The following is a 13,293-nucleotide window of genomic DNA, read 5'->3' on the forward strand; positions in this document are numbered from 1 at the left end:
CCCTGATGGCTTGTATCCGCAACTGCGGGAACAGGTGGGGTACTTCACCATTGGGAGGCTTTCCCTGCGGGTACAGCTGGCGTACTGCGCATAAGGTTCTCTGAGCATGGTGGGTCCTACTGGAGCAGTTGGTCGTTGTGCAGACGTCCCTGTTCACGGTGAGTCTTGCGGGTCCAACTGGGCTCTGCTGGGACCTACCTCTTCAAGTCCCCCCAGTCCAATGTTCTTCTCATGAATTATTAATAAGTGAGGTGAACTTTTGGACTTAGCAAGGGGTTTTGAAAAGGGTTTAGATCTTAGGTTTTCCGTGGTGATTCTCCCCGCGGTTTTCCTGATGTCACGCAGAAATTCCCGACTTTTCTGCTTGATCTTAGGGTATGAAGCGGGTAGGTTTGTAACCTTCTCGCAAGTCAGGAGCGTTGAGTCCCACTTGTGTGGATTCTCCATGGGGTTTTGATAGTTTTCAACATAGTGATCAATTATGCTAAAACCACCAATTCCATCTTGGAGTTTCAAACAATATAGTTCTCGACGTTCCCGTCATGCGGGGATGTTATTCCCGTTTCCGCAAGCATGGCCCAGAAGATCCTTCTTGGTTTGAATTCCCTGCAGAGTGCTAAGTATGTGAAGGGTTTTGCCTTGACACTGTACCCGCACTCGTCTTACGGTTACTTTATTCCCAAGGTATTCCTGGTGCCAATTCCCTGCGGGTGCTAAGTATGTGAAGGGTTTTGCCTTGACACTGTACCCGCACCCGTCTTATGGTTACTTGGTTACCAAGGTAAGGGGTATTTTCCCGCCTACTTTTGAATCTTTTTTTGAATTTTTTTGAAATTCGAAGAGTTGGTGAAAGGATAAGAACAGTCCAAACCTCTGAAACGCCGTGCGACGGTTTCTTCTGACTGTGTCAGGACGTGCAGGAAGTTATGGTGACGTGACAGTACATGGTCATTCCAGACGCTTTTTCAGGCGCGTGGGCGCGAGTTTTCGGGCGCGTGGCCGCGAAATTAATGGTACGCGTCCTTTCAACAGCTGTTGCCAGCTTGCTTTTTGCCACATGTCATAGTTTCATTGCACCTTCGATTTCTCTCTCCTCCGCATTAAATTCATCGCATTAATTGCGATTAGTATATAAAGGGGGAGAGGGTTCTTTGTAATCCACACTTTCACTTCTCTTCATCTTAAGAACGATTTCCGGCGAATACTCATCTTTCAGTCGAGCATTCTCTTGAAATCGTTTTCTTCTCTCTTTTTGCAAGATGTCGTCTCGTGATCTCGAATCTACAGCCGATGACAAGGGTACTGCTGGCGAGTGCCAGTGTGCTCTGCCTGGCGATCTGTATCAGTACATCGTCAGGAAGTTCATGCTCGAGTCTCTCGAGCCTGAGTTTCCTGAACCCCACCAGACGGTGTATGATGCCCCCAGAGGCAAGATCGGGGTTTATGCTGGATTCTTTGTTTATGGGAATCTTAGGTTCCCATTGACAAAGTTTGTTTACCGTGTCCTTGAGAGGCACGGTGTGCACCTGACCGAGGTGCACCCGATGGCGATTGCCAAGATCCGGCACTTCGAGTGGGTGTGCCGGATTCTGGGCGTTGAGCCCTATGTTGACCGCCTGATGACCTTCTACACTTGGAGGTGCATCCAGGGCTGGTACACGTTGACAACCCGGATTAAGGGTTTGAAGATTTGCGGAACCGAGCGCAGTCTTCGCTCGTGGAAGCGGGAGTTCTTCTTCATATCCGCTCGCGCCATCCCCCTTGCCATGAAATTCAAGAACGGGCAAGCACTTCCCAGCCTTCACGCCTCCAACTACGAGGAGGCGGAATGGTTTTCGAAGATATCCCGAGTCCAATCTCCGGTTTACCGGTTTACGGAGTCCGGGATGGTGATGTTGGGGATGAGCCGGGTGTGGAAGGAGGCGGATGCGCGAAAGATTCCGATCGTCCTCGAATACGGTTCGAACTCTGTCCCTTACGGTATGCTTTGTTTCTTTTTGTTGATTCTGAATTTCTTCTAACTTTTTTCCTGTTTATTTCAGAGGGGAACGACTTGCAGTCGCTCCTGAACCCGCGGGAGGCTGACGGTCCCGCTCGGATGGGTACTCGCACTCTAGACGAGAACGAGTTGCCCATCCTAGAACAAACTGCGGATCGGTTCGTGGAGGTCTATCCGCTAGGCCACGAGATCCTTAGCGCCAGGCGGCCAGGTAAGGCGCTATTCGACCCTCGACCCCTCAATGTTGAAACCTCTGCTGGAATTCCTTTAATCGTATGTTCTGATGAGGAATCCGCAGATGGTCCTCCGTTGGTGCGGAAGAAGAAGGCTGCCGGCGGGAAGGGGAAGGAGAAGGTGGCCTCCACTGCCGATCCGGCGCCTCGGTCTGATTCGGAGACCGAGAGCGAAGAGGTGGCGGGGAATCCCGGTGGTGATAAGACCACCGGTCCGGAGGCTGCGACTGTCACCTCCGGAGAGCCCAAGAAGACGACGGTGAGCGGCGCAAAGAGGCCGGCTCCATCGGGTTTGTCCCCGCCTCTCCGTACCTTTAGGCTCAAGAAAACCCGTAAGTACAACTTCCTTTAGCTTTTATCTTCATAGCTTAATATATATCATTTAACACTTATCTTTTTTGTGCAGGCGTGGATGTTGACGCATTCCAGGGTGGAGCGCAGAGGAGTACCTCTCCGCCAATGACGGTAGGCTTGGTCAGCCTACCTGAGGCGACGACCCAGGCGCCTGCGCCTGCATCCGCTGGTTCAGTTGCTCACTCCTTTGAGCCGACTGTTCCAGCTGTGATGACGTCACCGCCGGCTGTGAGTGCTATTTTTACAGCATCTTTCACCGAGCCGGCGGTTACTATTGCTGCGGATTCCGCAGCGGCGACCGCGGCGGCCGCTACCATGCCTCCTCCGTCATCGGCAACGACGGCCGATCCTTCAGGTATGCATGGGGCGTATCGCCGAACTCTGCCACCTTCCCATCTGCCTGACCTCTGGATGGATTTCCCTTGGGTTCAGGTGATGGGTTCGGCGGCTATCGGCCTGTTATTGACCCTACAGGTGCGTAGGGTTCTTTTGGCCTATTTTATATTTTTCAATCATCTTTTCCTAATTGCTCTTTGTTTTTTGCAGTGTCGGATTCCAATGAAGTGTATGTTCCACGATGGAACATTCGCCGAGGAACAACCCTTCGCACCCCTGTGGAGTGCGTGGAGTGGGCTCGTCACGCTGCTCCTAGTGGTGCGTTGGGGGAAGCCATGGCTAGCTACCAGGAGGGTAGGCTAAGCAATGAGCTTCGGGTTCTCCTGGCCCGGATGCAGCCGCGCGTCGAGCTGCTTTGTCGTGAAAACGACAAGTTAAAAGCAGCTCGCATTCAAGAAGTAGCTCAGGCGCGGGCTGTCCGGGAGGAGAATAGGAGGCTCTCCGCCGCGGCTGCGGAGAAGGAGAAGGCGTTCAAGGCCCTTGAAGTTGAGGTTCAGGCCCGTCTCGAGGCCCGTTCCAAGGCTGCCCAAGCTGTTAACGAACAGCTTCGGCTGGCTAAGGAAACTGCTAGGAATGCAACTGAAAGGGCCACCGAGGCTGAAGCTGTTGCTGAGCCTCTACGCCTCGAGAATGAGGAACTTAAAGCTAAATTAGAGGCGCTCCAACAGGCTCATGATGCCTTGGCGATGGAGGACGCGAAGAAGCTCCAAGAGATCCTGGACCAGAGGGGCGTGCTTGACCACACTGAGCGGAAGCTAAAGGGCGTCGAAGAGGCTGCTGCAAAGGAAGTGTTGCTTGCCAACCTCAATAAAAGTGAAGCCGAACGCGCCTGTAACCAAGCTCAAGCCGCCCTCCAAGAAGCTCTGGTTGCCAAGGAATGGCTTCTTCGAGAAGCGTTGTCTCAGGTAAGCTTTTCATGTCTTTACGCTTTTCTTTGTAAATAGAAAAAGTTTTGATACTTGTATTTTTTTTCTTTTTGTAGGTTGTGCATCGGGTCTTCACGGAGACGTCTTATGACGATGCTATGAGCACAGCCCTCAACGCTTCTCATGAGGATGGGGAAAAGGCCGGCTTCCTACTTGGTCTAGGGTTTGTTGAGAAAGGTATCCCGCCTTCCAACTTCCCTTTGTATGATGTGGATACTGAAGCTGTTTATGACCAAGCAGTGAATCAGTATGCCGCATTCCCGCATCCGGTGGTGGAGAAGGTAAACGAAGTCGCTGCTGCTGATGATGGGCTAGCTATCCTTAAAGCTTTCCTTGAACCGCCACGCTCTACTGATGGTGCGGGTCCAAGTGGAAGTGGTCCTGAAGCATGATCCTGAAGATCCCTTTCCACCATTAGCGTAGATTTTTGTATAACTATCTTTGTAATATTTGAATTTGATGAAATAAAGATTGTTAGTTCTTTGCCTTGTTTATTTTACGCATGTTTTGATCTAACTTAGTAATTTCTTTAGTACTTAGATAAGTTAACTTTTTAACGTGGCAAATTATAAGTTTGTTTCGCTTCCTCTTTCATGATTGTGCGGGTATCACCGTCACTTACACTTAGTAGGATGGCTTAACTTTACTTATATCCGACCTGCGTGGAAGTTTTCCTCATCTTTTCCTTTGAAATTTTCTAAGTGTTCAAAATAAGTTAACCTTTGAACGTGGTAGATGATAGGTTGAAGTTTTACTTCCTTGTTCGTGATTGTGCGGGTAAGACCGTCACTTGCACTTACAAGGATGGCTAAACTTTACTTACATCTGACCTGCGTGTAGGTTTTTCTTAAAACTTGAGATTTCTAGCGTTGTGTTTATGCGGGTTTTGCCGCCTTCCACACGTAACGACTTACTTCTTCCCCCATTTATGCGGTGAATACCGGCACATTAGTGGGGGAAGTTCATAAGTATAAAGGTAAGGCTATCAACACATTGTGAAAGGAGAATCATTTCCATTAGAAGTGGCTCTAGGCCTTTTCTTTACAAGTTTGGAATTGATCTACATATAACATTTGCGTAATTGAGCTCCATTCCATGTTCTTGGGATGGGAGTGCCATCGAGCCTTTCGAGCTGGTATGCGCCCTTTCCCAGGACTTCTTTGATAATGTATGGCCCTTCCCAGACCGGGGCCAGCTTTCCTGGGCGTTCTTGGTTCGAAGCCTCGTTGTTACGCAGTATGTAGTCTCCTACATTGAAGTTGCAGAGTTTTACCCGCGTGTTGTAGTACTTTTGCATTTGTCGCTTGTAGTTCTCTTCACGCACTGCGGCTAAGTCTTTGCGTTCCTCGGTTAGCATAAGGTCTAACCGTCTTTCCGCATCATTGTCTTCTGGCTGAATCAAGACCCTTGGTGAGGGTAAACCAATTTCGACCGGGACCATGGCTTCAGTGCCATAAGTGAGGCTGAACGGGGTTTCTCCCGTACTGGCCTTTTTCAGCGTTCTGTTTGCCCAAAGGACGTGCGGAAGCTCGTCCACCCAGCCGGATCTGTGTTCCAAGAGTCTTTTCTTTATGCCTTCGACGATGCTCTTATTTGCTCTTTCCACCTCACCATTACCTTGCGGGTGTGCCACTGAGGTAAAGGTGTGGGTGATTTGAAGTTCTTTCAGCCACTGTTGTAGCTTCTTGTCAGCAAAGTTGGTGCCGTTATCGCTCACCAAATTCTGTGGAAGTCCAAAACGACAAATAATAAATTCCCAAATAAACTTTTTGATATGTTTCGCGGTTGTTTGGGCTAAGGGTTTTGCTTCTATCCACTTGGTGAAGTAGTCGATGGCTACCACTAGGAACTGAACATTTCCTGCTGCTGTAGGAAATGGGCCTGTCACATCTATGGCCCACTTCTGAAATGGCCATGAAGAGGTGACTGGAACAAGTTCATTCTTCGGGCGGTGCGTGTTGGGTGCGTAAAGCTGGCAAGACCTGCATTTTCTGATGTATGCCAGCGCATCCGTATGCATCCCCGGCCAAAAGTATCCCGCGTTGTTTAGCTTAGCTACAACAGCGCGGGGACCTGCGTGTACTCCACAGATGCCTTCGTGTACCTCCATTAGGAGGTAGTCAGCATCTTGGTTGTCCACGCATCTTAAGAGTGGGCCAAGAAAGTTACGTCTGTAAAGGATGTCATCGATGAGTTGATAATTCAGTGCTTTACAGCGTAGTTTTCTTGCCTGTGTTTTTGACTCTGGTAGTGTACCTGCCGCAAGGTATTTTATTATTGGTGTCATCCACGTTTCCGTGCTGGTTTGGATGACACAAATTTCCTTGTGCGGGACCGAAGGTGTCTCGAGGAGTTCAATACGGATATCCTTTCCTAAGTGGGTGAAGGCTAATGATGCAAGCTTGCTTAACGCATCCGCAGATTTGTTTTCACTTCGCTTGACGTGTATGACTTTGCAGTCGTTGAAATCGCGCATAAGGGATTTTGCTTGCGCGAGGTACAGGGCCATTGTGTCGTTCACGGCCGTGTACGTCCCGTTGATTTGATTGGCTACTAACATGGAATCCACGTGGGCTTCCAAGTTTTTCACTCCCATCTTACGCGCAATTCTCAGCCCAGCCAAGAATGCCTCATACTCGGCTTCGTTATTCGTACTTGGAAAATCCAGTCGAATAGCGTAAGTGTATTCTTGGCCTGCTGGGTTGGTTAGTTTCAGCCCTGCGCCTGAACCCTCGTTACTGGCTGCTCCATCAGTGTAGAGTCACCAGACATCATTGATGTCTTGTGCTGGAGAGGGTTGAGCCTCTTCCTGGCACTCTTTTTCCCGCGATGCAGGCACTTCTGCAATAAAGTCGGCTAGAACCTGGCCTTTTATGGCTGGTCTTGGCTTATACTTTATCGCGTATTCCCCCAACTCAATTGCCCATTTTGCTAGGCGTCCCGATAACTCGGGTTTGCCTAGAACGTTTGCAAGTTTGAAGTTGGAGAGAATGGTGATTGGGTGACCCTGGAAATATCGTCTTAACCTGCGTGAAGCGTGTATAAGTGCTAAGACTAATTTTTCGAGGGTAGAGTACCGGGTTTCTACGTCTGTTAGGATACGGCTGACATAATAGATTGGCTTCTGGATGCCTTTTCGCTCTACTAGCAGGACTGCCCCGGTTGCTCTATCTGTTGCGGAAAGGTATAGGATTAACTCCTCTCCCGCTTTTGGTGCTGTGAGCGTTGGGAGTTCGATCAAGCGTGACCGAATCTCCTGAAAAGCTGCTTCCGCTTCTGGTGTCCAGCGGAAGTGCGTTTTCTTTAAACAGTTTCTCAACGTTGACACGATGGGAAACGACTTATCCGCGTGGTTTGCCAAAAAGCGATTAAGTGCCACTAGTCGTCCATTCAGTGTCTGAGCCTGTTTGATGGTAGTAGGTGATTCCATTTTGATAATGGCTTCGACCTTTTCAGGGTTCGCTCTGAAGCCATCTTTAGTGACGATGACCCCCAAGAACTTCCCTTCTTCCATTCCAAAGGCACACTTGCTCGGGTTGAGCTTCATGTTTATCTTCCTGAGCGTGTTGAAAGTCTCTTCGATGTCTTTCAACATCGCTTCTGGGTCAGGGCTTTTGATGACCAAGTCATCCATGTAGACTTCCAAGTTCCTCCCAATTTGGGCATGAAACTGGTTGTCCATCAGGCGTTGGTATGTGGACCCGGCATTCTTAAGTCCGAATGGCATCATTTGGTAACAAAATGTGCCATCGGGCGTCCGAAAAGCGGTTTTGTCCTGATCATCAACGGCCATGTGGATTTGATGGTACCCCTTATACGCGTCCAGGAAGCATTTAAGGCGGAATGGTGCCAACGAGTCCACCTTAAGATCAATTTCAGGTAACGGATAGCAATCTTTGGGGCATGCTTTGTTCAAGTCTTTGAAATCTATGCACATGCGCCATTGTTTGTTATTCTTCGGTACCATAACGGGATTTGCAACCCAAGTTTGATATCTACTAACGCGTACGATGCCTGCGTCAAGGAGTTCCTTGACTTGGGTTCTACACGCGTTAGTTTGTTCTGGCCCCATTACTCTGCGCTTTTGTACGATCGGCGTAACAGCCGGATCGCATTTGAGCTTATGCTCTGCCTTACTTCGGGGTACACCAGTCATGTCAGCTGGTGTCCACGCGAAGATGTCAGCGTTTTTTTGTAATAAGCGCTTGAGTAAGGTGCGTGTGGGATCAACAATTGTTGGGCCAATGGAGACGGCCTGGTCAGGGTACTTGCCGTTGAAGGCCCATCTTTCTGGTTCGGTGATGGTTGGTTTAGCCATCTTTGGTTTGGGTTTAGATGAGACAGATGCGATGCATACCTGGGAAATGCCGGTGATCATCGCTACACCCTCAGCTGTTGGCCATCCCATCATGCCGTGGACTGAGGATACCACGGCGTTGAATCTTGCCATCCCGTCTCTCCCGAAGAGAATGTCGTATGTGTGGTGTGGCTTCCTCATCACTACAAAGTCCACATCTTCTGTGTGGGAGTGTTTCCCATCCGTAAGAGTGACGGGGAAAGATAGGATACCCAGGGGGGTGTTTGTGCTGCCATCAAACCCTTCCATCGAGGCGCAGATCGTTTCCAGGCGTTCTATGTCTTCGTCATCTAGCTTGTCGAAGAACTGCCTGTACATCACCGTTGATGAGGCGCCGTTGTCAGCAAGAGTGCGAGAAGTGATGTAGTGCCCCAGCTGGCTTTTGATGACGATAGGGCCTTCTTTGCTGGGTCCTCCTGGCACTCGCGGGAAGCGCACCTCAGCTTCCTTCCACGCACATGGTTCTGTCGTTCGCCTTTTTCTTCCTCTGATATTACCATGAACCATGTTGATGCTGATGTCAACGGGCTTTCGTCCGTTGCCTCGGTACCGGTTGTCGTTCCGTCCTCCCTTCTTGATTGATGCCACCAGGTGTGCCAGTCTTCCATCCTTGACGAATGCTTCAACAATATCCTTCAAGGATGTACACTCTTCCGTACCATGACCTTTTGTCCCGTGGAAGTCACAGGATTTGCTCTGATCCGCATTAGGTCGCTGCCGGATCATTGGAGCTTTTGGCCACGGTAGCTTTTCAGTGGCAAATATCTCCGTGACGCTTTTGGTGAGTGGCGTCCACCGGTGCTTTTGGCTTGAAGGGTGTGTGTGATTTCTTCCGCCAACAAGAGGGTGAGAGCTGGATGAGGTGTCAAAGTTTACCCTTGACTGCCAGATACCTAGCTTCCTCTTTTTGTTCTGCCGGGCGATCCGAACATTGTTCTCTCTTGTCCTCTGCGTGTAGAGGTGTGTACTCTGGGGAAGGTCCCTTCCCAGTTGCTTCTCCGTCTCGGCAAAGCGCTTGGCCGCCGTCATGATGGCATCCCATGTTGATGGCATGCCATCCTTACCGGTCAATGTGCGGATAAGCTCTGGGTATTCGGCGCCCTGGATGAAAGCGGAGCGAACAAGATCTTCACTTATGTTGCCGAGACTTAGCTTTTTGGAGTTGAAGCGAGTGATGAAGTCTAGTAAAGATTCATCCTCCTCTCTAACGCAGTTGAGGATCGTCCACTGTTCTTCAGTATATTTCCTCTGCTGGCTGAAGTGCTGGCTGAACTTGTTCTGAAAGTCCGCCCAATCATAAATGTGGTGGACCGGTAAACGGTCGAACCATGCCCTGGCCGCTCCAACCAGTGTCATCTGGAACATATAACACCACGTGGGTTCCGTCCAGTTACTGACGGTTGCCCCCGCAATGAATCTGTTCAAGTGGTCGTCTGGGTCGGATAGACCATCATAAGTGCCAATGTTGGACATTTGTTTGGCACTTCTCGGGGCGATTGCTTCCGCAATGTCCCTTGCGAACTTTGACTTTCCTGCATTTGTAGCAGTTGGTCTAAAGGTTTTGGAGAAGTCACGCGGGTTTCTCTCCGCATTTGTTGGTTTAAAAGCTTCCCCAAAATTCCTTTTCGGTTGGAAGTCCGTTTCCTTACGCTTCCCTTTCGCCTTATGGCGAGGGTTTGCGTCGGTATCGGATTCTTCCCTCTCGTCGTCTGAGTACTCGCACTCGCTGTTCATATTGAGATGTTGGCGAGTACTGCCGAATTCGTCAGCCTGTTGAACTGAACGCAAGCGTTCATCCAATTCAGCTTGGAACTCTCTCTGACGTGCTTCGGCCCACGCATTCACTTGATCTAGTGTTTGGCGAGGGACCCTCGTTCGTTTTTCCAACTGGGCATCAGTGAACCCCAGTGGAATATTTACTGCACTTGCCCCGGCTTGGGTAGTCGGGGTAGTGTTCGTAAGATTTGTATAACCGCCGGTGTTCCCCCCAGTTGCTGGGGTTGTGGTTACCAGGGTTTCTTGGTCGATTACTGGCCTTTGGACCGGAGTAACGTTAACCATTTCTTCAGAAATTTTGAAAAAACTAAGAATTAGTTCTAGCTTTATGCACGGATGGTGGCAATGAAGAAACACTAGATGAACCCACGGGCAGATTATAGATAATCTGGGGGTTAAGTAATGTTTCCCACGAGGATGAGGTCCAGCAGAGAAGGTTGTTCTTCAGGGGACCTGCAAAACAGACACCGTAAGCTCGTCACTGAGAAGGGGGGGGGGGGTTCCTCCTTGTGACCACCCTCCGGCGTGAGAATCAGACTAGATTGCTCTGAATATAAGTGTATATTAAGAGATTGCTAGATAAGATTGAGATATCAGATGATGTCCTTACCATTCCAAGGTGTTGGAGTATTTATAGCCGAAGGTAGGTTTCCTAGAAGGTACAGCCGGCTGAATAGTATTCCTGTCCCACCAACAGTGGATTATGCACAGGCCATGCTGGTTGGTGGATAGGCTACGGCCGACAGTAATAAGGTCGGCTGTACACTGTTCCTTTACTGCCGGCTGCGCACTGTTCCACCAACTGTAGGCTGCGCACGTCCCATCGTAAGGGTTGGTGAGTAGGCAGCGGCTAATAGTGACAAACAGTACTAGAGGGTGCTCCTCCTCGTACTGTTGTCGGTGAGCTGTCACCCTGTGATTGGTTCATGGGCTGTTCTGGTCAAATCGTCTGTTCTGCCCATACCTTAGTAGGTATAGTACAAAAGATCTTCCAGAAGCATACGGACTGGCTCATTTAGGCGGCAGTATTCCCGCCTTGCTCATTCCTTCATGTGACTACTGAAGTAGCTAGTGCCTTGTGCGTGTAGCTTTGTTGTTAGTGCGGGTAGCCTTCCCTGATGGCTTGTATCCGCAACTGCGGGAACAGGCGGGGTACTTCACCATTGGGAGGCTTTCCCTGCGGGTACAGCTGGCGTACTGCGCATAAGGTTCTCTGAGCATGGTGGGTCCTGCTGGAGCAGTTGGTCGTTGCGCAGACGTCCCTGTTCACGGTGAGTCTTGCGGGTCCAACTGGGCTCTGCTGGGACCTACCTCTTCACCCGGTTAAGAGTTTATTCTCAGGTCTTAGGCTTGATGTTTTTGACTGATTTGTGGTTAGTACTGTCATAAGAGTCTTGTGAGTTTTTGGACCATTAGAACTTAGTAGCCGCGCCTTCCTTGAGACCAAGACGTGATAGGAGGTCGGGGTGTCCCGTGTCTTTGTCTGGTTAGGTTAGAATTGTGGGATCAAGAATGTTTCTATTAACATCCATGAAATGAGCGTCAACAATATTATCCGCACCCAAACCGTATTTCGTCGTCAAGTTTCCTAAACCACCACCACTCAAGGTGTTGGTCTTTTGAGAAATGTTGTAGTAAACTTCACCAAGCAACGCGCCACCCTGGACCGAAAAACTTTACATAGCACTGAAAAAACATTGTAGTCATGTGACTCCGGTGTTTAATATATAATGCACCGCAATTTCATCAAAATTACTACAGCATGCAGTTAGTTGTTAATTCAGTTAGTTAGTTGCCTTTAGTTATTTGTATTGTTCAAAGCAGCCTCTCTATCCCTATGGGATAGAGGTAAGGCTGTCTACATCTTACCCTCCTCAGACCCTACCATAGCATTGCTATTGGTGGGATATACTGAGTACGATGATGATGATGATGATGATGATGATGATGAATTGAGTTGTAGATTCTTAAATAAACAAAAATGCCATGTTTCAGTTCACATTTTGAGAAAAAAGAAAACACAAACAAAAGTGTGATTATCATTTGATAGTAATCATATACATTTATTAGCCACCTATCTTTAACTAAAAAAATGCATAAATCATTGTTTTTTTATCGACACCGCAGCCCAAAACTCTGCGGATATGCCCTAGCCGTAGCTGTGTATACGTCCTTGAAAAACCACATACGAGCTCAGAAAAATAGCTAGTAATAAATGAAGCTTAAACTTAAGCGAGCATGAGCTCGGTTTAACCCCTAGATCTAAACTGTTGGCTCTGCATTACTGGATATCAAGATATATATTCCTTTTGGTTAATAGGCTGGCTTACACTGGATTGAATGAATGACATATATATATTCATGTACCGCGTGGTTCCTTTTAACCGAAGTATCCTAATATTGTTAAAAATTTGTATCAGATTATAATACATCCATGAAATAACCGAATCAACTCATCTAAAACCGAATTTTTTATAGAACACTGTACTGCCACTGAGAATTAATAAAAATTCAATCAACTATTAAAAGTTACATGTAAAAATTAAATGCTTGTAAATGGTTCTTTGCGGTAACATAATACAGGTTCTGATATGAACTTGACCATGTATCTATAATTTCATAATCAACAAATATTAAAAGCACAAAGTTCTATATATATACAAGTTCATCGAGTCTTCTTAGTCAAGAAGCATAGCAACCGAGTCCCTGAGGCTGCTTTTTTTCTTTGTAAAAGTAACCGGTTTACTAGAAACAACAGCAGCATGCTGTTGTTTCTTAATTTCATGTAGTTTCAACAATGTGAAGATTCACTTCGCAATTCACATTGTACCTGTGCTGACTTTTGTTGACCCGTATCTTTCTTATCTTTCTCAACAAACTGTAATATAAGTTAACAAAAAATACCTCTTATTAATACATGTACATAAAAAAAATAAAAATCAATCTTTACCTCTTTCGCTATGCTTAGTAGGTCATCCACGGTGAGATCATCATCATCGTCGTCGTCATCACAAGATAAATCTTGAGTCTCATCACCACTATCAAAATCATAACTTTTCTTATTCTTCTTTCTCAAAGTCTCGGCTTCTTCGTCTTTCCTTTTAACCCGTGCACGTTTTCTCTTCTCGACATTGACTTCTTGACCAAGATCCCGACACTCGATCCCGTCTTTCTCAACACCCCGTCTTTTCTTTCTCTTCGTTTCACATTTGACTAAAACATTTTCACCACTAGAAATGCTGATATCCTTTT

This window comes from Bidens hawaiensis, unplaced genomic scaffold, assembly GCF_021521415.1.
Source record: "Bidens hawaiensis isolate Kalapana, Puna unplaced genomic scaffold, B.hawaiensis_p1.1 tig00010387_1, whole genome shotgun sequence".
Classification (NCBI taxonomy): Eukaryota; Viridiplantae; Streptophyta; class Magnoliopsida; order Asterales; family Asteraceae; genus Bidens; species Bidens hawaiensis.